Raw genomic sequence first — 25,125 nt, 5'->3', positions numbered from 1 at the left:
TGGTGCTGACTGCTGCTCAAATTGCAGCTACAGGTGCAGTACGATGCGCCACAGCTATACGCCGAACACGATGGTCTTCCCTCTCGGTAGTGCTACGTGGCCCTTCGGAGCGCGGTCTTTTCGCGATCGAACATTCTCTTGCCCGCCGCTGCAGTATTGCAGAAGGATCAGCTTCTCGTAGCCCTACTGCGCGAACTCGTTCAAACTCCTTGAGGTGTTGATAATGACGTCTTTGTCGCCATAAGTCAACGGCCTTTCCGCATTGGTAACACCGGTTTCCATCAGATCACTGAAGATAAGCGCTGTCGTGCTGTGCTAACACTTGGATGGGTGACCATCCGGTCTGCCGAGCGCTTCTGCAAAGCGGGGTGCACTCAGCCCTTATGAGGCAAACTGAGGAGCTACTTGATTGAGAAGTAGCGGCTCCGATCGCGGAAACTGACATACGAGCGGGAGAGCGGTATGCTGACCACATGCCCCTCGATATACGCATCCGGTGACGCCTGTGGACTGAGAATGACACGGCGGCCGGTCGGTACCTTTGGGCCTTCATAGCGTGTTCGGGAGGAGTTTTAGATTTTTGTCGCCATAAAGGCATTCTTTACCAACATCAGCTCAACGTCCAATCTCAAAGGTAACTACGGCTCGCGACCGTTACAGTGTGCATTTAAAGCAAACCAGATTTGTATTCTCACAGTGACGCACTAGCGCCACGCTTATGCGACTGGCGCGAAATATGAAATGGCTCTGAGCACTATGGGACATAACTTCTGAGGTCATCAGTCCCCTAGAACTTAGAACTATTTAAACGTAACTAACCTAAGGACATCATACACACCCATGCCCAAGGCAGGATTCGAACCTGCGACCGTAGCGGTCGCGCGGTTCCAGACTGTAGCGCCTAGAACCGCTAGGCCACTCCTGCCGGCTGCGAAATATGAATAGACGTAATCTTTCAGACGTTCATGTCGCACAACTCCTTTTTGACGTTTCAACTTTTTTTCCGTCAGTGTAGATATTCTATGACAGATGATTCAAAATAGCACTTACAGCTCAGTTTCCCTCCAGGAATTTCAGAATTTTTTTCTCCCTTTACGTTTTGCGCACACACACACATACACACACACACTCACACACATACACATACACACACACACACACACACACACACACACACACACACACACACACACACACAAACTACAGAAAAATATTACGACACTTGCATTCTCATAGTTAGGGAGCCAATACAGACGCAAGAGAGAAATATGAAAATATAACCTAGTTGATTCCAAAGTGCTGCACAAATTACCACCTACATATAAAAACGACTGCAGCGATGTGCCGGGAAATGTGGCAGTCACATAAACTGGCGTTCCCTGCTGACCACCAATAATCCCCGAAATGCTGCAGACACTCAGAGAGTGTGGTTTCGGTAAAAAAATGAACCAGTCTGTTAAGATTCACAGATTGCGACATGTCCAGATAGCATACCTGCCCAAGTGAATTTGTCACACTACGGGATTCTCGACAAAGCTCTACACAGAAAACAGTCCGTGGCAAAATAATGACAATGAACCGGAAATGCAACACTTACTTTGCTCGCTGCTCCATTTATGCCTTTGCCACTACGAGTAGGATGGTACGCAAAGCTTATTCACTACAAATATATGTTTTCATCGATATTTTATTTTAACTGGAGTATTTTTCATTGCAGATATTTATGGAAAAGCCTCGAAATTATAGATCCCCAGTGATTATCACTGACATATAACTACTTCCATTATTATTATCATTATTATTGTTATTTTTATGGAAGCAGTGTTCTAAAGCTTGTGATTCCAAGAGCATTTGACGTATATTCTCTTTGTGTAAAACTTGTTAAAAATTAATAGTATTTATTAACTATCAGGAAGTCCCTTAAATGTGCGTTTACTCTATCCCTCTTGAAATCGTACTGAACTGAAATATTACCGTGTGTAATACTTTCTAAATTCTGAAGTGTAGCTAAATTAGTAGTTATGTGTCTAAAGCTGTCTTGAAGATTTGCGTAGCAGTATCATGTTAGTTTCAGAACTTTGTGCTTCATGCCGTTACGCTGCTGAGAAAAACATTTATTTTTTAAAATCTTGATACATTGGACTGAGCTGTCTTCTGTTTCTTGTATGTGATAACTGCGGCACTCTCATCCACTGAAAGCAGACATCCAGCTGCAGATGCATTCAGAAGACGTGGCAAGTACTGAACCACCAACATGCTTTACTAAATACTTTGGTCGGAGAACGGTTTTTTAAAGCATTTAGCTATGCTTTCGATCAGTTGGAACGAGGTTAAATTTCCGTCTGAGACTAAAGGTTACGCTTTCCAGGTACTTCATCGTCATAATTCAGCTTATTTATTTAAATTCCCCCTGAACTTTCCAAAAGAGAAATAAATGTGTTCATAGTCCTTCAAATAGTTTTTGAGGAAAAATCTCACACTTCTTTTCGATAAACAGTGGAAGGTATAGTTTTATCGTTGTCCGTACAGAATGACGAAAGTCTGCCTACTGACTTATTCTGGAGTGAAATGTGGTCCGAATCGATATGTTAAGCCATTTGTCATATGATTAGGGCCAGTAATCACTATCACGGTGATTGGGGGTCTTTACATTCCTTTTAAGGTGGGCACCAACATTTCACTTCATTTAGTTTGTCTTCGATTTACCACTTTTCGTCTGTTTCCGATGTTTACACTACATCAAAATAAGCAGGTAGCTACAGGAAGGAAATATACTCGGTACTTATAGTCCGCGAAGTTTTAACAAAATACATCTCTGTCTGTTCCTTATTAATACATTTATCACATGTTGAAATAAGTCTTGGTCACGTTAATATGGGCGATTTTCATCTCTCAGCTACATGTGACAAAACGTGAGTTTTTTTTAAGTTGGTGTGAGAAATAACGCAGGAAATCCGCAGATCCCAAGCCAAACTTTTGTATGCGTAGAAATAGCCTTGTTAATCCCTTAAAGGGGGAAAGTCTGCTTTCACCACCTTAAATGTGTTACATTTTACTCCCCTAAAGTCAGTACCCAATAATTTGTCCTTGAAGGCGCTTGAAATCCGAAATAAACCAGATCAAGGAATGTTAGGAATGACGCGCTTGCTGCGCCTGTCCGCTTACTCAATAATTACAGTTCATCATCTTACATTTCACGTCTCACACAGCAACATACAGATTTTGCGCCAATGATGATGAAAGATTAAATCGTCTGTCTACAGTTTGATTACATTTGTCATAAGCTGAGATACTGAATAATTTGTTTGTTCACTTAGATCAAATTACAGATGCAGTGACAAAAATTTGGATTAATATAACCGCTGTATTAGTACCGGAAGGTAAACTTGAGACAGTTTTCATTTCTGTGCTACAACGAGTTACCGAAACGGAGATAATATAGAATTAATTGCGTTCATGATAAATGGCTCACGTTCTGCTAAACGAAAGAAAAGAATATGTAGTTGATAATTCTACAAATATACAAAGATATGATTTCTTTTTCTTGCGAGAAATCGTAATGAAGTTCTGCAACATTCAATCTGGTAGGTACTATTGTTTCTCGAATATGTAAATATCCTTTGATTTCATTCACAACGAATATATTAATCTCTTGTTGATAATTACGACATGGGTCTTGAAATCACTCTCAATACGCATATAAGCCTAAAAACTTTCGTTTATCGACTTTCTGTAAATGGTCTGTCTTTTAAAAAAGATGAATACCGGATAATAAGTCCTGCTCATCAAAGCCTTCTACACTAATGCTAAATTTAGTACATGGGTAAGAGTTAATAACGAGAGCTGCGTATTGAAAAGCTTTGAATGTCTATTTTGATGACACTTTACACAGAAAAAACACATTACGGTGCTTCTTGAATATCTCAATTTATTCACTTCTGCACTTTGAGCCACCACAAATCTCAAAAGAAACAATTATGTAGATTCATTTTCTGAGTTAACTCATTTTTTTAGAAAGAAAATCTGTGATTGATCATTCATTGCAGATTTTCTTTCTCTAATGAATAATCCATTACAGTCCAGAATGAGTAATAAGATCGGCAATTACAATATTAAAAACTGACCGTTACTCGTTATTAAAATTTTGTATTTACCTCATTAAAAGTTAGGTATTGTTACCAGAAAAATATCTTATTATTCAGATAATTGAATACAATGTCTGACATATAGTAAAGATAAATTTAAAAGAAAGCTGTTAAAGTTTCCTGTTATTATAAAGAGACTTTTTGTTTATAAAAAGTGTATTAAATTTTTATTACTATTGTATTCACGAATCTAAAAGTAGTCGCATGCAGCTATATTTACACATAAATGATGTTAAACACGTTGTAGACTGCATCGTTCAACGTGATTACGATATACTCGTGATAACGCACATATGTCGTATCAAGTATGTATTTAAGCAAGGTACACAGAAAACACCGTCCCAAGTCAGGAGTTTCTTATACCACACACTTGGCTACGTATGAGTCGCACTAACTTACTCATTTGTATCGTGGAATACTATGTCTCCAGTTACGAGGGCGGCCCATTCTGATAAAGCCAATAGCCAGTAACCAACTGGCATAGGTAAACCACACTACTACAGAACCTCCACCAGCTTGAACAGTTCTCAGGATGTTTATATTTCTATATTCTCAGTGATGAAGTGTTGCCCTTTATTTCACATCTTTATTCTGTACTCATATTGTGTGCTTACGCAATATTGTCTCAGTTACGCGGCTGGATTCGTGATTTCCCGTCAGAAGGGTTCGTAGTAACTGACGGAAAGTCACCGAGTTCCCCAAGGTAGTGTTCTAGACCCTCTGTTGTTCTTTAATTGTGTAAACGATTTGGGAGACAATCTGAGCAGCCGTCTTAGGTTGTTTGCAGATGATGCTGTCGTCTACCACCTTTTAAAGTCATCAGACGAACAAAAACAGTTTGCAATACGATTTAAATAAGATATCTGTATGGTGCAAAAATCGACAATTGACCCTAAATAATGAAAAATGTGAGGTCATCAACATGAGTTCTTAAAGGAATCCGTTATACTTCGGTTACACGATAAATCAATTCTACAAACCGTAAATTCAACAAAATACCTAGGAATTACAATTAAGAACAAGTTAAATTGGAAGGAACACACAGAAAATGTTGTGTGGAAGTCGAACCATAGACAGCGTTTTACTGGCAGTACCCTTAGAAGATGTAAAACTTTTACTAAAGAGACTGCCTACACTACGCTTGTCCGTCCTCTCTTGGAGTACTGCTGGGTGGTGTGGGATCTTTACCAGGTGGGATTAACGGAGAACATCGAGAAAGTTCAAAGAGGGCAGCACGTTTTGTGTTATAGACATATAGGGGAGAAAGTTTCGCGCAAATGATACAGGATTTGGGGTGCACATCAATAAAGCAAACGCGTTCCTCGTTACCGCGGGTTCTTGTCATGAAATTTTAATCACAAACCTTCTCCATCAAGTGCGAAACTATTTTGCTGATGTCAGCCTACATAGGTAGAAACGGTCTTGATAACAAAATAAGGCAATTCAAAGCTCGCACGGAAAGATGTAGGCGATCTTTCTTCCCGCGCGCTGTTCGAGAGTGGAATAACAGAGAATTATTGTGAAGGTGGAACGCTAAACACGCATTTAAGTGTGATCTGCAGAGTAGCCATGTAGACGTAGATGAGTATGCTGTGGATCTTCTAAGATGACAACAGCTATGTGGATCTTCCAAAATGACAGCAGCTAATGCAGACACCCTATCGTATCCGGAAGACTGGCTGAATGACACGTTCTTGATGCACAAGAAAATATCTGGGACTATTTGCGACAGCGGGTGGAACGGGGCAGTGAACTCACTAGCGATTTAGATGTTCTGTGGGTGTAATTATCAATGAACAAACAACAACTGAAAGAGATGGAAACAAATAAGTCGCCAGGTCCGGATGGACTCCCAGTTCTGGTCTACAAAGAGTTCTCTACGGCACTGGCCTCTCACTTGGCTTGCATTTACCCCAGTCTACAAAGAGTTCTCTACGGCACTGGCCTCTCACTTGGCTTGCATTTACCCCAAATCTCTCGCCCAGCGCGAAGTCCCAAGCGACTGCAAGAAAGGTGACTCATTTACTAGTATATTATTAGAAGGGCGGAACAATGGACCCACAAAAATACACATCAATATTGTCAACATCGGTTTGCTGCAGAATTCTTGAACATATCCTTTATTCGAATATCAAAAATTTCCTTGAGAGCGAAAAGCTTCTGTCCACGAATCAGGACGGATTTAGAAAGCATCGCTCCTGCAAAACTCAGCTTGCGCTTTTCTCCACAATGCACTACGAAGTATCGATAAAGGGTGATAGGCGAATTCCGTATTTCTTGATTTCAGACAAGCATTTGACACGGTGTCCCACTGCAGGCTGTTAACGCATGAAGGCGCATACGGAGTAGGTTCCCAGGTACGTGAGCGACTCGAAGAAATTATTATTCTATTACGAAATAGAATCCTGTATATTGTCCTCGACGGCAAGAGTTCGTCTACATCTACATCTACATTTATACTCTGCAAGCCACCCAACTGGGTGTGGCGGAGGGCACTTTACGTGCCACTGTCATTATCTCTCTTTCCTGTTCCAGTCGCGTATGTTTCGCGGGAAGAACGACAGTCTGAAAGCCTCCGTGCGCGCTCTAATTTCTCTAATTTTACATTCGTGATCTCCTCGGGAGGTATAAGTAGGGGGAAGCAATATATTCGATACCTCATCCAGAAACGCACCCTCTCGAAATCTGGCGAGCAAGCTACATCGCGATGCAGAGCGCCTCTCTTGCAGAGTCTGCCACTCGAGTTTGTTAAACATCTCCGTAACGCTATCACGGTTACCAAATAACCCTGTGACGAAACGCGCCGCTCTTCTTTGGATCTTTTCTATCTCCTCCGTCAATCCGATCTGGTACGGATCCCACACTGATGAGCAATACTCAAGTATAGGTCGAACGAGTGTTTTGTAAGCCACCTCCTTTGTTAATGGACTACATTTTCTAAGGACTCTCCCAATGAATCTCAACCTGGAACCCGCCTTACCAACAATTAATTCTATATGATCATTCCACTTCAAATCGTTCCGCATGCATACCCCCAGGTATTTTACAGAAGTAACTGCTACCAGTGTTTGTTCCGCTATCATATTATCATACAATAAAGGATCCTTCTTTCTATATATTCGCAATACATTACATTTGTCTATGTTAAGGGTCAGTTGCCACTCCCTGCACCAAGTGCCTATCCGCTGGACATCTTCCTGCATTTCGCTGCAATTTTCTAATGCTGCAACTTCTCTGTATACTACAGCATCATCCGCGAAAAGTTGCATGGAACTTCCGACACTATCTACTACGTCATTTATAAATATTGTGAAAAGCAATGGTCCCATAACACTCCCCTGTGGCACGCCAGAGGTTACTTTAACGTCTGTAGACGTCTCCATTGACAACAACATGCTAAAAACTCTTCAATCCAGCCACACAGCTGGTCTGATATTCCGTAACTCTTACTTTGTTTATCAGGCGACAGTGCGGAACTGTATCGAACGCCTTCCGGAAGTCAAGAAAAATAGCGTCTACCTGGGAGCCTGTATCTAATATTTTCTGGGTTTCATGAACAAATAAAGCGAGTTGGGTCTCACACGATCGCTGTTTCCGGAATCCATGTTGATTCCTACATAGTAGATTCTGGGTTTCCAAAAACGACAAGATACTCCAGCAAAAAACATGTTCGTCAGTGGGAAGGGTATCGTCAGGAGTGCCCCAGGGAAATGTGATAGACCGGAATTGTTCTGTATATACATAAATGATTTGGCGGGTGGGGTGGGCACCGGTCTGCGGTTATTTGCTGATGAAGCTGTGCTATATGGTAAGGTGTCGAAGTTGCGTGACTGTTGGAGGATACGAGACGAAGTGGACAAAATTTGTAATTGATTTGATGAATGGCAGCTAGATCTAAATGTAGGAAAATGTAAGTTAATGCTAATGAGTAGGAAAAAATGTCCGAAGTCTTCTGAAACAGCTTTAATAGTGTCCTGCTCGATATAGTCACGTCGTTTAAATATCTAAGCGTAACGCTGCAAGGCGCAATGAAATAGATCGAGCATGTGAGGATTGTTGTCGGGAGGCTGATGATGGGAATACGGTTTATTGGGAGAATCTTGGAAACGTGTAGTTCATATGTAAAAGCAGTTAGGATGGTGTTGCGACCTGTTCTTTGGTACTGCTCGAGTGTTTGGAATGTGCAACAGGTCGGGTCAATGGAAGACATCGAAGCAATTCAGGGACAGGCTGCTAATTTTGTTACCCGTAGTTTCGAACAACATGTAAATGTTACGGAGATGCTTCGGGAACTCAAATGGAATCCCCGGAGGGATGGCGACATTCTTTTCGAGGGATAATATTGAGAAAATTTAGAGAATCGGCATTTGGAGGTGCAGAACGATTATACTGCCGCCAACGTACATTTCGCTTATCGACCCCGAAGATAAGATACGGGAAGTTAAGGCTCATATGGAGCCATATAGACAGTCTTTTTCCCCTCGTTCTCTTTGCAAGTGGAACAGAAAAGGAAATGACTAATAGTGGTACAGGTTAGCCTCCGTCACGCACCGGTTTGCGGAGAATATATGTAGATGCAGCTGTGGATGTAGATGCATGTCTGGATATGGCATCCACACGAAGAAACTTGCGGACTCTTCCTTGTCCAATTTCAGCTATTAGCAGGGCTAGATTCGAAGTCACATGGTATTAGCTGTCAACTGGTGGTGACTAAGTTTTCGTCTCAAGTGCTTATGAGCCACTTGATTGCATCTGAACCCCTTCTCTATGCGCTCAGCACCACGTTCGATTTAGGGGTCTTGTAAGCACTTGGTCCTCCAGGGAATGTATCATTGTATTGTATCTACAACATGACGAGTAAATGTTCCAGTTAGCCGGCTGTAACTCGGTCTTTCTGCCGTTACTTAGGGCGTTTCAGCTGTCCCTACCTATGGGTCTTGTGCAACCCGCAACGCCTTCAAAAACTATGTGTGAGATTTTAATATTCTCTCGGTCGCTAAGCGCAAACTATTAGTCCTACAGAAAAAAAAATGAACAGGATCTTTTTGTAGGAAATTTAATGTAGTTAAATTTTGTACCGAGATACATTTTTTCTCGTGGCCACTGTTTTCGAATTATTGACGAAAATCGCGCCTGAAGGCCAGTTTTGTACGTTTTTCTTGCATAATTCGAGAACAATGGCCTCTAGCAAAAACGGGTCCCAGAAGAAAATTTAACTACGTCAAATTTCCTACTAAAAGATCTTGTACATTTTTTCCTTCGGACTGATAGTTTGTGCATAGTGATCGAGCGAGAGAATGTGAAAATCTCGCGGATCGTGTTTGAAGGTGCTGCGGGTGGCGTATAACCGACAAGTAGGGGCCGCTAAATAATACTGATGTACCAATACATTACTATCACACAATACTTTTATCTTTCAGAGGCTGTGTGAGCATCACAGAGCCACAAGAAACCCAAACTGCAGTCAGTATAACATACAGCTCATAAACCCAAAACCCTATGACATCGTTTCGTCGGATTTAGCCATTTATTCATTTAAATTTCGATGTAAAATTGGAAGGTAACTATCGCGTATTCATTTTATTTCACGGCAATCATAAACAAAGCAATTAACAATGAAATTCGCGTGGCAGGGCTACAGCCTGTCCATACTAATCGAGAACATCGCGTAAGTTAATAATGGAGGTAAGTTGTTATTCGTACGAGCGAGAATCGATGTGTAAAATACTGTCGCTTCCCTTTACCAGTTACTTTGAAGCGTATTGCGCGCTAACGCGACGTGGAGGTTTTTCAGTGGCCGGAGCCCCAGATGGCAACGAACTTTTATGTATCCCTCACGAAGGCCCGACACGCGATATATGAGTCGGGGGCGGCAGCGGTGCGAGCATCGACCCGGCCGGGGTATCGGCCTATGCTATCGGCACAGGGGGGCGGAGGTGGGCGGACCGAACGTCGCCGGTGCCGGTGATGGAGCGGGTGGCCGTCACGCGGCGGCGATCAAGGGGAATGGATAATGAGCGCAGGCGGAATTCAAGAGCAGCGGGGGCGGTGGGGGCGGAGCAGCCGTGGCGCCGGGGGCGCAGGAGCCCAGCAGCGCCGGGCCGCATACCGAGCAGCCGCGCCGCGTGCGTGTGACAGCTGTTCTCCGCCGCCAGCCTCCGTCTTACTTCGCCAACAATTATTACCGCAAGAAAGGCGACTACACCACCTAGTACAATAAATACAGCCGCCCACTAAAGGGGCAGTTTTTCTTCATTCAAGGGTCAATACTACGCCCCAGATATTGCAAAATTCGCTCCCTCTTCGTTACTATCATTTGAGATTAACACGGAAAGTTCATTTCCTTTGTGTCAATGACATACTGAAATATACAGGACGTACCATACTTATAGATCATCGTACACAATTCCGAAGGTTGCAAGGGCCGCCAAGTGAGAGAACTATCGCACAGGCAGCTTAAAAACTGAGGAAACCAAGTTGCCGGCCGGAGTGGCCGTGCGGTTCTAGGCGCTACAGTCTGGAACCGTGCGACCGCTACGGTCGCAGGTTCGAATTCTACCTCGGGCATGGATGTGTGTGATGTTCCTTAGGTTAGTTAGGTTTAATTAGTTATAAGTTCTAGGCGACTGATGACCTCATCGCTCAGAGCCATTTGAACCATTTGAGTTGGGTTGGGTTGTTTTGGGGAAGGAGACCAGACAGAGAGGTCATCGGTCTCGTCGGATTAGGGAAGGACGGGGATGGAAGTAGGCTTGCCCTTTGAAAGAAACCATCCCGGCATTTGCCTGGAGCGATTTTAGGGAAATCACAGAAAACCAAAATCAGGATGGCCGGACGCGAGATTGAACCGTCGTCCTCCCGACTGTCAGTCCAGTGTCTAACCACTTCGCTACCTCGCTCGGTTTGAACCATTTGAAACCAAGTTCCTGACTAGATAATAGATAGAAGAATGGAAAAGAACATCAATGATCTGCTAAATCACGACCAGTTAGTCTTTAGGAAAGTTAAAGGCAGCTCTGACGTTGTGGTTGATAATGGAAGCAAGGCTGAAGAAAAAACAAGAAACGTTGCAAGATGTTAGAAATTCTGAGAAAAGTAGGGGTTGGCTGTAGGAAAAGACGGTAATATACAATATGTAAAACAACCCAGAGGTAATAATAAGACTGGAAACCAAGAAGAAAACACTCGGATTAAAAAGTGTGTAAGACACGGATGAAGTCTTCCAATTTCCGTTCAGTCCGTACTTCGAAGAAGCAATGACGGAAATAAAAGGAAGCTTCAAAAGCGGGATTAAATTTCAAGGTGACAGGATCTCGGTGATAAGATTTGCTGATGAAATTGCTGTCTTCAGTGGAAGTGAAAAAAATTACGGGATGCATTGAATGGAATGAACAGTCTAACGCCGGCCGCGGTGACCGAGCGGTTCTAGGCGCTTCAGTCCGGAACCGCGTGACTGCTACGGTGGCAGGCTCGAATCCTGCCTCGGGCATGGATGTGTATGATGTCCTTCCGTTAGTTAGGTTTAAGTAGTTCTAAGTTCTAGGGGACTGATGACTTCAGATGTTAAGACCCATAGTGCTCAGAGCCATTTGAACCATTTTTGAACTGTTCCTGCAGATGGTTGTTGTCTTGCAAACGTCCTCATCTGTTGAGTCAGGGATCGAGACGTGGCTGCACGATCCGTTACAGCCATGCGAATACGATGCCTGTCATCTCGACTGCTAGTGATACGAGGCCGTTGGGATCTAGCACGGCGTTCCCTATTACCCTCCTGAACCCACAGGTTCCATATTCTGGTAACAGTTATTGGATCTCGACCAACGCGAGCAGCAATGTCGTTATACGATAAACCGCAATCGCGATAGGCTACAGTCCGACCTTTATCAAAGTCGGAAACGTGATGGTACGCATTTCTACTCCTTACACGTGGCATCACAACAACGTTTCAATAGGCAACGCCGGTCAACTGCTGTTTGTGTATGACAAATCTGTTTCAAACTTTCCTCATGTGAGCACGTTATAGGTGTCGCCGCCGGCGCCAACCTCGTGTGAATGCTCTGAAAAGCTGATCATTTGCATATCACAGCGTCTTCTTCCTGTCGGTTAAATTTCGCGCTTGTGGAAAGTCATCTTCGTGGTGTAGCAATTTTAATGACCAGTAGTGTATTTTGGCAGCTGGTGTGGATTTATAACGTGGTACACTCCTCCACCGCCCTGCCCCCCCCCCCCCCAAATCCCAATCTGATGACTTCAGATGTTAAGTCCCAAAGTGCTCAGAGCCATTTGAACTGTCTAACGAGAACAGAACATGGAGTGAGAGCAAATCGAAGAACGGCGAAAGTAGTGAGAAGTAGCAGAAATGAGAACAGCGAGAAAATAGAATAAGCGATCCTCTGAGGTGGCCCTGTATTTAGACCCTTTGCCAAGTCATGGGACAAGCTGAAGTATACTCCTAGCACACCTGTGGTCGTATAACGTATACCCACGTACACCCTTGTTCAGTTTCAGGTTCTAGACACACCCAGGAGGAGGAGATAAGTGTTTAACGTTCCGTCGATAACGAGGTCATTAGAGACAGCGCACAAGCTCATATCAGGTAAGGATGGGGTAAGAATTGGCTTGCCTTTCCAAAGCAGCCTTCCCGGCATTTGCCTGAAGAGATTTATAGAAATCGCGGAAAACCTAAATCAGGATGGTCGGACGCTGGTTTGAGACGTCGTCCATCAGAATGCGAGTCCAGTGTGTCTAGATACACCCATCGAAACATATTCGCTCTTTGACGCTAACACTTTTGCTTTCTGTGACTGATATTACCGGCTCTTGCGGTGAGACGGGTGGTAAGATACACTCCTGGAAATTGAAATAAGAACACCGTGAATTCATTGTCCCAGGAAGGGAAAACTTTATTGACACATTCCTGGGGTCAGATACATCACATGATCACACTGACAGAACCACAGGCACATAGACACAGGCAACAGAGCATGCACAATGTCGGCACTAGTACAGTGTATATCCACCTTTCGCAGCAATGCAGGCTGCTATTCTCCCATGGAGACGATTGTAGAGATGCTGGATGTAGTCCTGTGGAACGGCTTGCCATGCCATTTCCACCTGGCGTCTCAGTTGGACCAGCGTTCATGCTGGACGTGCAGACCGCGTGAGACGACGCTTCATCCAGTCCCAAACATGCTCAATGGGGGACAGATCCGGAGATCTTGCTGGCCAGGGTAGTTGACTTACACCTTCTAGAGCACGTTGGGTGGCACGGGATACATGCGGACGTGCATTGTCCTGTTGGAACAGCAAGTTCCCTTGCCGGTCTAGGAATGGTAGAACGATGGGTTCGATGACGGTTTGCATGTACCGTGCACTATTCAGTGTCCCCTCGATGATCACCAGAGGTGTACGGCCAGTGTAGGAGATCGCTCCCCACACCATGATGCCGGGTGTTGGCCCTGTGTGCCTCGGTCGTATGCAGTCCTGATTGTGGCGCTCACCTGCACGGCGCCAAACACGCATACGACCATCATTGGCACCAAGGCAGAAGCGACTCTCATCGCTGAAGACGACACGTCTCCATTCGTCCCTCCATTCACGCCTTTCGCGACACCACTGGAGGCGGGCTGCACGATGTTGGGGCGTGAGCGGAAGACGGCCTAACGGTGTGCGGGACCGTAGCCCAGCTTCATGGAGACGGTTGCGAATGGTCCTCGCCGATACCCCAGGAGCAACAGTGTCCCTAATTTGCTGGGAAGTGGCGGTGCGGTCCCCTACGGAACTGCGTAGGATCCTACGGTCTTGGCGTGCATCCGTGCGTCGCTGCGGTCCGGTCCCAGGTCGACGGTCACGTGCACCTTCCGCCGACCACTGGCGACAACATCGATGTACTGTGGAGACCTCACGCCCCACGTGTTGAGCAATTCGGCGGTACGTCCACCTGGCCTCCGGCATGCCCACTATACGCCCTCGCTCAAAGTCCGTCAACTGCACATACGGTTCACGTCCACGCTGTCGCGGCATGCTACCAGTGTTAAAGACTGCGATGGAGCTCCGTATGCCACGGCAAACTGGCTGACACTGACGGCGGCGGTGCACAAATGCCGCGCAGCTAGCGCCATTCGACGGCCAACACCGCGGTTCCTGGTGTGTCCGCTGTGCCGTGCGTGTGATCATTGCTTGTACAGCCCTCTCGCAGTGTCCGGAGCAAGTATGGTGGGTCCGACACACCGGTGTCAATGTGTTCTTTTTTCCATTTCCAGGAGTGTAGATGAAATCGACTAGATCAGGTGTACATATTACATTTGAAAGCTAATATGATGGAAAGACGTGTGTTTACATTAATATTTATTGAATTTCCAATGTTGTTTGCTTATTTGCTGATTTTAACTAGCGCAACAAATATTTATTATCATCTGAAAGTAACCGACCAAAGGTATAAAGCATTCCTAAAAATGTATGCTTATCGTGATTTCCGAAATCCCTTATACCTACAGTCGGGTGAGGTGCCGAGAACTAGTTTGCACCCGACTCTTCGACCTGTGCGGCTGGTCCCGGCGGAGGTTCGAGTCCTCCCTCGGGCATGGGTGTGTGTGTGTTTCTCCTTAGGATAATTTAGGTTAAGTAGTGTGTAAGCTTAGGGACTGATGACCTTGGCAGTTGGGTCCCATAAGATTTCACACATTTGAACATTTTGAACATTTCTTCGACCTGCTGACACGGGGGTCAAGGACAAGAGCCAGGCTTGACGGACTTGGAAAACCCAAGTCAAATATCGATAAATAAAGGAGTAAATAGCTTTGTTCAATACTACAATGTGCTTTCGACATTACAACTTACAGGATGATATTTTTCATAGAGACACAGAAAACATAAATTAAAGCGGCATCTGCTACATCGAATGAAAGTAATTTTTTCGCGTGTTCAAGAAATCTTCAGAGTTTCTAAGGATAAACGAAGCTTGTTGACAACGTAACGCAACATTTTCGAAAATTTCGGTGCTGACAGTTGGCAATGTATGATTGAATATATTTGAATAGCATCTTCGCCGCGCGGGATTAGCGGTGTGGGGCGCTGCAGTCATGGACTGCGCGGCTGGTCCCTGCGGAGGTTCGAGTCCTCCCTGGGGCATGGGTGTGTGTGTTTGTACTTAGCATAGTTTAGGTTAAGTCGTGTGTAAGCTTACGGACTGATGACCTTAGCAGTTAAGTCTTATAAGATTTCACACACTCGCACACTTTTTTTTTTTTAATAGCATCTTCACGAGAAACAATTTTTCGTTCGTTTTCAATCAAATATGAACAAGCTTCAAGGTGCTTGATACAGTTTTTGACTTGCTTATAGAAATAAATCACATAATATTTACTGTAATAATGAAAATTAGTAAACAGCCAAACAGAATTGGAAATTCAATAAAAGCTCATGGAAATACACGTGTATTTCATCAAATTATCTTTCAAATGTAGAATGTACGAAATGATATGACATGTGTTGAAAAAATATAAATTTAAAAAAAATGGGCAGTACTCGATAGAGTGATCCACCGATTACGAATCATGAACCTTCCCCACATAACCGCCGCCAGGTAGTGCTCAGTTTCGCAACGCACTGGTACATCATGGACGCATAAAATTTCTCTTGTGGTTTTCTCGAAATCGCCTAACTATTACGTCTTACTACTTGCGCAGTATGTTATCCTAACCGACTACTGAAAGTTTACGAAGTTTGAAGTAAACCCGTCGTCCGAAAGTCGGGGCTTCCCATTGTGAGATGGAGAGCCGTCACTTATCACCTCGACGTTCACAAAACTTCAGTCTCTATCTCCCTTTTCCTCTTCTTTGCTTGTTTTCTGCCAATTTACAATTAGCTTCTCAGCATGCCTCTTCAGCCTTTGTTTCTTTATTTCTAACGTCATATCTCTATACAGCTAGTGTCACATACCCTCAGTCTTGAAAATTTAGAGTATTCATTTCCGTCTTCCTAGTGTCCTTTATAATATACCACGTTTTTTATTCCTAAATCTTTCCCAACCTCTTCAGACTTTCTTTCTTTATTTCTAGCTTCATACCTCTATGCAGTTAGTCTCTCATACCCTCAGCCTTGAAAATTTTCCATTTCCGTCTTTATATTATCCTTCATCATATTCCACGTTTTTTATTCTTAAATCTTTCATAACATCACTACTTGATGTTGTTGTAAGACTACTTAAACAGATGGCGGAAGTGTATTCCGTATAAATGGAAAAAAAATAATAGGTACTTTCTTTCCTGCAGGCATTGACACAGACCATAATTACGAGTTAATTTTAAGCCTTCAAGGAATGTAAGTGAATTAATTTTTTCTCAAGGTTGTTTTTCTTAAAATGCATAGTTTGTTACACATAATTCATAACAGAACCGTTGGCTAGCAGTATACACTAGGATGCCGTAAATTTTTTAGCGCGAGATTTACTTTCAGTTACAAACTGTTTTAGTTAACTTTTATGCTCTTTGACTTTATGTATCAAATCCTGCTTATTTTTTTATATACGATCTTCAACTTTGCAACTTTTTGAATAGGACTAAAATATTTACCCAAATTGTTTACTTATTTTTGATTGTAGTAATGAATTTAGTTTGTTTCTGCCGATATCTATAAGCACTAATTTTTAAAAATATAGTTTGCCAATACAGATGTATTTCTGACTTTGAAACTTTGGTTGCCAAGATAACCGATAGCTCGAGAAGTAAGTTAACAGTGGGGCACCCAATAAAAAAGGAAAAAGAGGGGGGGGGGGGACCGAGAGAGCGGTATAATTTGAGTACGTGCGTAATGTTCTGTAGCTGGCTAGTCTAAAATTGGAGACAGAAAGGGGGTAGGATATTAACGTCAAGCAAAGATTAATTATTGTTTTTATATTTTTGAAAGAAGATTAATTACTGTCCTGTGAAAGTATGCTTAATTATCTTACTTGAAATACTTATTAAATGTTCACCTAAGAAATACTAAAGCGCTCGCTTAGAGAGGCTCTGTCGTTAATTAATCAGAAACTATAGTTACGCTCATAAGTGTTATTTGTTGAGCACATTCCGATAGACCACATTATCTAAAAGCTTAGAAGATAGGCGCGGTTTTAATGTCAGATCTATATACAATAAAACACTCTATCATATTCGTTCACAATAGTTCTTTCTGGAGATTTATGTAAACAAAAGACAAAAGCACACACACAGTATTTTCGATAATGAAATACTGTTTTATATAGTAGATCATTAAATACGTTTTATATGTATACAACGTTAATAGTCAGATATGCTAAACCAAATTTCCTCTTTCTTTCTGTGAAGAAGACGGCAAAGCTCAATTGTAGGGCAGTAGTTCACCGGCACACGATTTCACTTCCACTTTGTAATATAAGGTATTTAATTACTTACAAAGTGACTTTAGAAGAGAAGCGACGAAAACAGCGTGAATAGTCTACCGTGGTTACGAGTAAAGATTTGAACTTATGTCCTCGAGATGTAAGTTAACAGTGGGTACCCAATACAAAAAGAAAGAAAAGGGGGACCGAGTGAGCGGTATAATTTGAGTACCTGCGTAATGTTCTGTAGTTGGTTAGTCTAGACTAGAACAACTGCGAGTGAGGAATCAGACTTCTGTTGCGAAATCTACGAAAATAATTTTCTCAGTTTCCAATATGATACATTCGAGGAGGGGGAGATTCATATTTTAACGTTCCGTCGACAACAAGATCATTAGAGACGGAGATATGTTCGAGCTGTCGGTAGTTGTCATCTCCATAATTGTAGGAGTATACTCTTTTTAGTGTCCGAGTTTAGAACTTTTAACAGGTGGGCCGAAATTAGACACGCGCAACGTGAAGAAATGACCCAAGAGGGCGAGTTGCCTTGTAGCAGTGGAGGCTGCGCTGTCATTAGTCATAGCTACCTGTCATGCCCCGTTCCTTTCTCTCGCTCATTTTTCAATGTCCGGCGTCAAGTCGCACTCACTAGGCGGCCCTGATTTCTTTTAAAATAATAGCGAAGTAATTCCAACTAAGCAGGATCTTGCACAATGCAGCTCCGTTGCGACTGCTTCGGGTCAACTATGCGTGCAATCTGCGACTTATGATTCTTAAAATCGCTACGTACAAACAAAACCATGTGAACGATACGATCGTGGAAAAGATAATTGGAATAAAGGAGACAAAACAGTTTTTGATAGATAAGAATCGTGGATCATACTTCAAGATATTTCACTCGTTCACTTACTATAGAGGACACGGACACCACTGTCTTTCTAACCATCGACACGTATTCAAATATAGTACAAGCACGCTATGTGATCAAAAGTATCCGGACACCCCCCAAAACATACGTTTTTCATATTAGGTGTATTGTCCTGCCACCTACTGACAGGTACTCCATATCAGCGACCTCAGTAGCCATCAGACATCGCGAGAGAGCAGAAAGGGGTTCTCCGCGGAACTCACGGACTTCAAACGTGGTCAGGTGACTGGGTGTCACGTCATACGCTGTACGCGTGATTTCCACACTCCTAAGCATCACTAGGTCCACTGTTTCCGATGTGATAGTGAAGTGGAAACGTGAAGGGACACGTACAGTAGAAAAGCGTACAGGCCGACCTCGTCTGTTGACTGACAGAGACCTCCGACAGTTGAAGAGCGTCGCAATGTGCAATAGGCAGACATCGATCCACACCATCACACAGAAATTCCAAACTGCATCAGGATCCACTGAAAGTACTATGACAGTTAGGCGGGAGATGAGAAAACTTGGATTTCATGAACGAGCTGGTGCTCATAAGCCGTATATCACGCCAGTAAATGCCAAACGACGCCTAGCTTGGTGTAAGGAGAACATTGGACGATTGAACAGTGGGAGAACGTTGTGTGGAGTGACGAATCACGGTACACAATGTGGCGATCCGATGACTGCGTGTGGGTATGGAGTATGCCCGGTGAATCTCATTTGCCAGTGTGTGGAGTGCCAACAGTTAAATTTGGAGTCGCTGGTGTTATGGTGTGGTCGTGTTTTTTATGGAGGGGGCTTGCACCCCTTGCTGTTTTGCGTGGCGCTATCACAGCACATGCCTACATCGATCGATGTTTTAAGATCCTTCTTGCTTCTCATTGTCGAAGAGCAATTAGGGGATGACGATTGCATCTTTCAACACTATCGAGCACCTTCACAGAGTCCCTGAACTGAATCTTATAGAATACCTTTGGGATGTTTTGGAACGCCGACTTAGTGCCAGGCCTCACCAACGGACGTCGATACTTCTCCTCAGTGCAGCACTCCGTGAAGAATGGGTTGCCAACCCCAAGAAACCTACCAGCACCTGATTGAACATATGCCTGCGAGAGTGGAAGCTGTAATGGACGTTAAGGGTGGGCCTACATTATATTAAATGCAGCATTACCGATGGAGGGCGCCACGATACTTGTAAGTCATTTTCAGACATGTGTCTGGAGACCTTTGATCACATAAAGTATCTCTCAAGATAAATCTTATCAGCGCCGCACCTTTTTTTTTTTTTTTTTTAAAAAAAAAGGAAAAAACAAACGAGGGGTGCATATGAAGTGGAAGAAAGTTTTTGCTTTCTTTGTTTAGCATTTTATACTTTGTCCCATGAGTTCGTGTGAAGCGTTTTGGACAGGATCATTTACAAATACTACGCTATGTATCTCGTCGTTTCGACGTGTATAATTGCATATCCTGTTCAATATAAGAAATTCACGTGCATTCCGGAAGAGCTTCCAAACTTACAAACAGATTGTATGGGGTTCCAAGATTGCGACTCTTAAATTGTTTGATTTTTCTGTGCATAGATGCATTTGTTCCTACCGGCGGAAATAGCAGCTCAAGGGCGCCACCTGTCTCCAGACAAGTCTTCGGCCTGGAATATCATTTACTGGAGTAGAATTGTGTATGACGAGTCCTGCGGGCGATGACCAGCGAAGACGTTTCCGGAGATGGCCCGGCGAGTGGGCAAATTTTAGCCACCCTCCGGTGGAGTTTAAATGTGCTTGGTAATTTTGAATTGAAGTGCACCAACGAAATCTTCTGCTTAGTGGCCGTTAACGTTCTGGTTACCTGCCCTGACCGTTGACATAAATTCAGGCAGTGTATTTCCTCACCGTGTTGTAGCTGTCCAGCACCCGTTGTTTAGGTTGACAGCTCAATGTATCATTGGTTGTGGGCCCCAGTACTTTCTACGTTGTTTCATTGAACTCCCCGTTGTGTGCTGGTCGGGTGGAGTTGAAATTACATTTTCGGTGGGTCCGTTGACTGTCTGTTGGTTGGATTGTCGTCGGATCGAGAATGGTTCGGCCAACTGCCTGTCTCACATAAACGACCGTTAGTGTAGAATTCCAGGCCGACCCTCAGAAACTTCTGAGCGCCATTGCGTGTACTTCCTTTTCTTATTTGTTCATATTGTTTGTATTTGTATGGCTTTTAGCCGATTTTTAAATTAAGGCTGTTTTGCCCTGAAGGCGTAAGATTGTTTGGGCCTTCAGCCTAATTAAAGAACTGATTTAAGATAAGGCCTTCTGGCTTTTAAATTTCGGTTCGAGTTTTAAGTTATTGGCTTTCAGCCAATGTTTAATTAAAGTGGTCTTGCCATTAAGGCATGAGATTGTAGGGCGTATTCAGGCGGTTATTAAGTTCTAAAAATTAATGCTGTGTGTTTTTTTAATCTTCTTGGCTCTTGTAATGTTTGGTCAAATAAATAAAGTTGTATGTTCGAGTGTAACTGACAGCCGCTAATTTTCGCCCCTTTTCACAATTTAAGCTACCTGTCCTGCGCTGCAGGTTTAGCAGGGCGTCTCACGAAGTTACGCTAAGGACAACACTCACACCCATGACCGAGGGAGGACGCGGATCTCCGATGGGGGCGGGGGTGTTGATGAGTAGGAAGCTTGTCAAAACATTGCCGCAGGGCCGGCCGGAGTGGCCGAGTGGTTCTAGGCGCTACAATATGGAACCGCGCGTCCGCTACGGTCACAGGTTCGAATCCTGCCTCGGGCATCGATGTGTGTGATGTCCTTAGGTTAGTTAAGTTTAAGTAGTTCTAAGTTTTAGGGGACTAATGACCTCAGCATTTAAGTTCCATAGTGCTCAGAGCCATTTGAAACATTGTCGGCTGAATCGGCTGATAACGCAAGAAAACTTCATCATCACTGATCTCCACCCTCAAATTGGAACACATTTCCGGCTTCTTATCCCCACAGGAATCGTTCCCTGACGTTTGCCCCCATTTTGTTAAATCACTTTGCGTAAGAGCGTTCCAGAATCCCTATTAATGGCGGTACCACACGGTGGAGACAATGAGCTCTCACCTATGTGCTCTGCAGGAACTGCATAAGGTGCATCTGCGATGGACGCATTCATACATACTGCTGATAAACCCTGGTGTGCGTCCCTAAAGCACCACAGCCAACCCTCCTAGTTTCTCGCAGCTAGTTTCGAGTCGGACGAAAATCGTATGTGTTGGTCTGAGGTGACCCGGAAAAGTTGTTGATAAATGCGTTGTGCATCGTTACCATTACTTACCGTGCCGTGAAGCAGGACATTTGAAAGTAATTCGAACTTCAAACTTATTTTATATCCAAAGCTTACAGTTGTGAACCTGAGATCCATATCGAAACTTGATCTACTAAGTCTCCACTACAACCTATCGAAGCGTGTAGTAGGAACCGTGAAACAACTGGTATAACTCACCACCCACTGTAATCGACGGTGGATTCCGATCACCTTGACTGCAATGACTTGTCGCCAACGTTCGTCCTCACTGTACCATTTGGCGGCTTGTATGGCGCAACTTCCCAGTACCCCCGGGTGTTGTAACAATAGCTGAACAGAGTCTATCTTAATTGCCCCGCAGCTGTTGGCCGACCGCGGGTCCCGAGAGAGCGGCGCACAAACACCGCAGAGCAAGCTGCTGCCGTTAATTTCTCACAGCCCTGCGCAACACGGACCCCACTAGTTTCGCCACAGTAAGGGACAGCGCCACATTTGTTGTCACGGACTCTTCCCAACCTTATCGCCGGGCGTACATCTGGGTTTCCACTAATTAATGTCACATTCACGCGCCCAGTCCACATCTACATGTCACATCCCAATCACATAAACAAATTCAACATCCCAGTACGTCCAGTACTGCCTATGCAAAAACAAGATTGGCTCCAAACCTTATATGCTGGAGATTTATTTTGTTTTATTTATTTGCTATACTTAGCACACTGTCTGTATAACAGTTCGTGGGCAGTATTATTACTAATACAATTGCTACTTGACAGTGTATTAAGAATTAGAATTTCATTCTTGTTCTCTGTTAATATAAATACAAGATATAAAATAAAATAGAAAGATTGGAAAACATAAATAAATAATGATTAAAGAGAACACAAATAGTAAAAAAAAGGTGTGAGGGAAGTTAGTGAAAGAGAAAATTCGTCCCCGAAATTGTAGCTGTTTCAGTGACGAGAGCTCGGGAGAACTTCGAGTTTGTCGTCACTGAAACAGCTTACAGCTTTACAAGTAGTTAGTTTTACAGCTGATATCTTTTGCTTTACATGATAGTTGTCTTGTGAGTTAATCCTAATCTAATGCTAACTACACAGTTTTTATACTATTTTATTTGTTCTATTGTTAGGTTCTGTTATATCACATTGGTTTTTTGACCTTGTATGAATAATTACATTAATATTTGAATGTCACGTTCACTTTCTGTATCTGTTTCTGTGTGTGTTTTGTGCTACCTGTTTTGTTGTCGTGCTTGTGTTGCGGTTTGTAGTGTTCTTAAATATGGTCTATTTTAAGTGTAAGCTTCGTGAAAGGTTTGAGACACGTCACCTGCTAGTCTGTTCAGTGTGTGCCAGTTGTTCTGATCTGTTATTGTGTTTCCTAGGTCTTGTAATTCTACATCCGGTCTTAGGTGTGTTGATGTGTTGTAGTGGAGAACTACACGTTCAGCGATGTCATGTTCACCACATTCACAAGTGTCAGTTTCTTTTAGACCTACACGATGGAGATGGATAGCGCACGGGCCATTTCCCATCAGGAAATGGGTAATTCCTCTTGTGGAGTCGATCTATTTTAGTCCTCGTCCCATTCCTCCTGCCGTGTCTCATTCCGCCATATGTTAAGCTTTCTTCGGTCTATTATGTTGTGTCCAGATACGTCTTGTATTTTGTCTGGCCTACCTTTCTTTAAGCAGTACTTCGCTGCTCGGGGAAGAATAGTGATATCAGTGGGACACACCCCTATTACCACACACAGTGCCTCTGTGGACGTTGTTCTAAAAGCTCCGGATATTCTGGTACTGGAGATGCTTGAAGTGGGTATGAAACTCTTGGATGGCGACCCATAAAATCTGCAGGATCATCAACACACACAGGAAAAAGAAATATGGACGCAACACAACAGTCCTCTGAAATGTGGTACACGTAAACGGCCCAAATGGCGTCCAGTCAACAGAGGTAAACCATGTAATTAGGAAGAATGCGCACACTCACAGTTGACGAAATATGTTACAGTACAATGTGGTTAATATCCAAACTGTCGAATTACCAATGTACACAACGTGATACAGATACTGACCGCCAAGGCCGCTCTTGAAGAATTGTTGAATTGCGATCTAAATAGACAACAAATTTTTTGTTGCACGTGATACCAAGTGTGAGCGATGTTTATTGAAATCGGTATTTTCTGTTATCTACGTCGAACAATTCACAGCAGAGATGCTTTCCGCGAGCTCCGACAGTGTTATTAATTTTTGTATTATTTTTACATAGTGAGGCTAGAACCAGGACGACATCTTTTACGCCCTTAAAAATTGTACTTTCATGAGCTTGTGACTGATCCTATGACGTTAACAAAGCAGCAATACTACTGCTACTACTACTACAACTAGTACTAATAATAATGGGAATATCAGGAACAACAGCGCATAGGCGATTTGAGGAAATACTCAAATTGTCATTGAGGTTTAGAATGATACGAAAATAAAATAGTTGCAGTGAAAAATAACTAACATATAAGAAAACACACCTAATTCTGTTAAAATGCTGTAAAGAATACTTTCAAAAACCAATGGTCAGATTCGTTGCTAGCTGAATGTAATGATATTTAAAAATTTCAAGATATCGTTGAAACCAAGTGCCGAAGCTATGGAAATATATATGTTCCGTACAACTAGAACGAACAGGAATGCAAACAATAGATAAGAGGAAAGACAGGAGTTGAGGATGTGTTAGTGACTGTTAAAATTAAAGCTGCCATCGATCCGAAGAATGTTTTAAACCTCAATGTGAAATGAAGACGCGCTGGGCATATAGCGAATCAAAATGATGGGAGATGGCATAAGGAGATTCAGTGATGAAGAAGACCAAGAGAAAGATCTAATGAGAGACGGACTGACGATATTAAGAAACAAGCAGGGTGTACTCGGACGCGAAAGCCTGAAGGCCTTAATGAACGGAAAGGCATGAAAGAAACCTTTACACAGCAGTGAGTGATAACTGGTTGGTAATAATGCTGTTGCTGCTGATTATGTCGATGAACCCAAAATTTACAACGGATCTGAGAACAGTTGTAGAAAAACACTTATAAGTAAAACTTATGTACTGTTAAGGTTCAATCGTGAAACTTGGTTTTAGATATCAGAATATAGCTTAGATTATCTGGAGACTAACACTAATTCGTCTTCGGTAGTCAGCACCTCTTAATTTTCATATTCAGAATAGTTGCATGTAGAATTAATGCGCTCAGTAAAGCAAGTTGAATGGTCATAGTCATTTTCAGTGGCTGGAGGTGACGATTTTTGACGGCGTTTTCCATGTCACTAAGAAGGTTTGCCTACACACCTCCTTTGAGTGGTAGGTGCCCGAGGGCGATCTAAGGGAAAACCCTAAATCATATTAACATAGCAAACTTTCTATTGTCCGCCTTCCTATGCAAGACTTAGCAGCAGGCGA

This window comes from Schistocerca gregaria, chromosome 5 (genome assembly GCF_023897955.1).
Source record: "Schistocerca gregaria isolate iqSchGreg1 chromosome 5, iqSchGreg1.2, whole genome shotgun sequence".
In the NCBI taxonomy this organism is placed as follows: domain Eukaryota; kingdom Metazoa; phylum Arthropoda; class Insecta; order Orthoptera; family Acrididae; genus Schistocerca; species Schistocerca gregaria.
The sequence above is the reverse complement of the archived record's forward strand: the minus strand, read 5'-3'. Positions refer to the sequence as shown.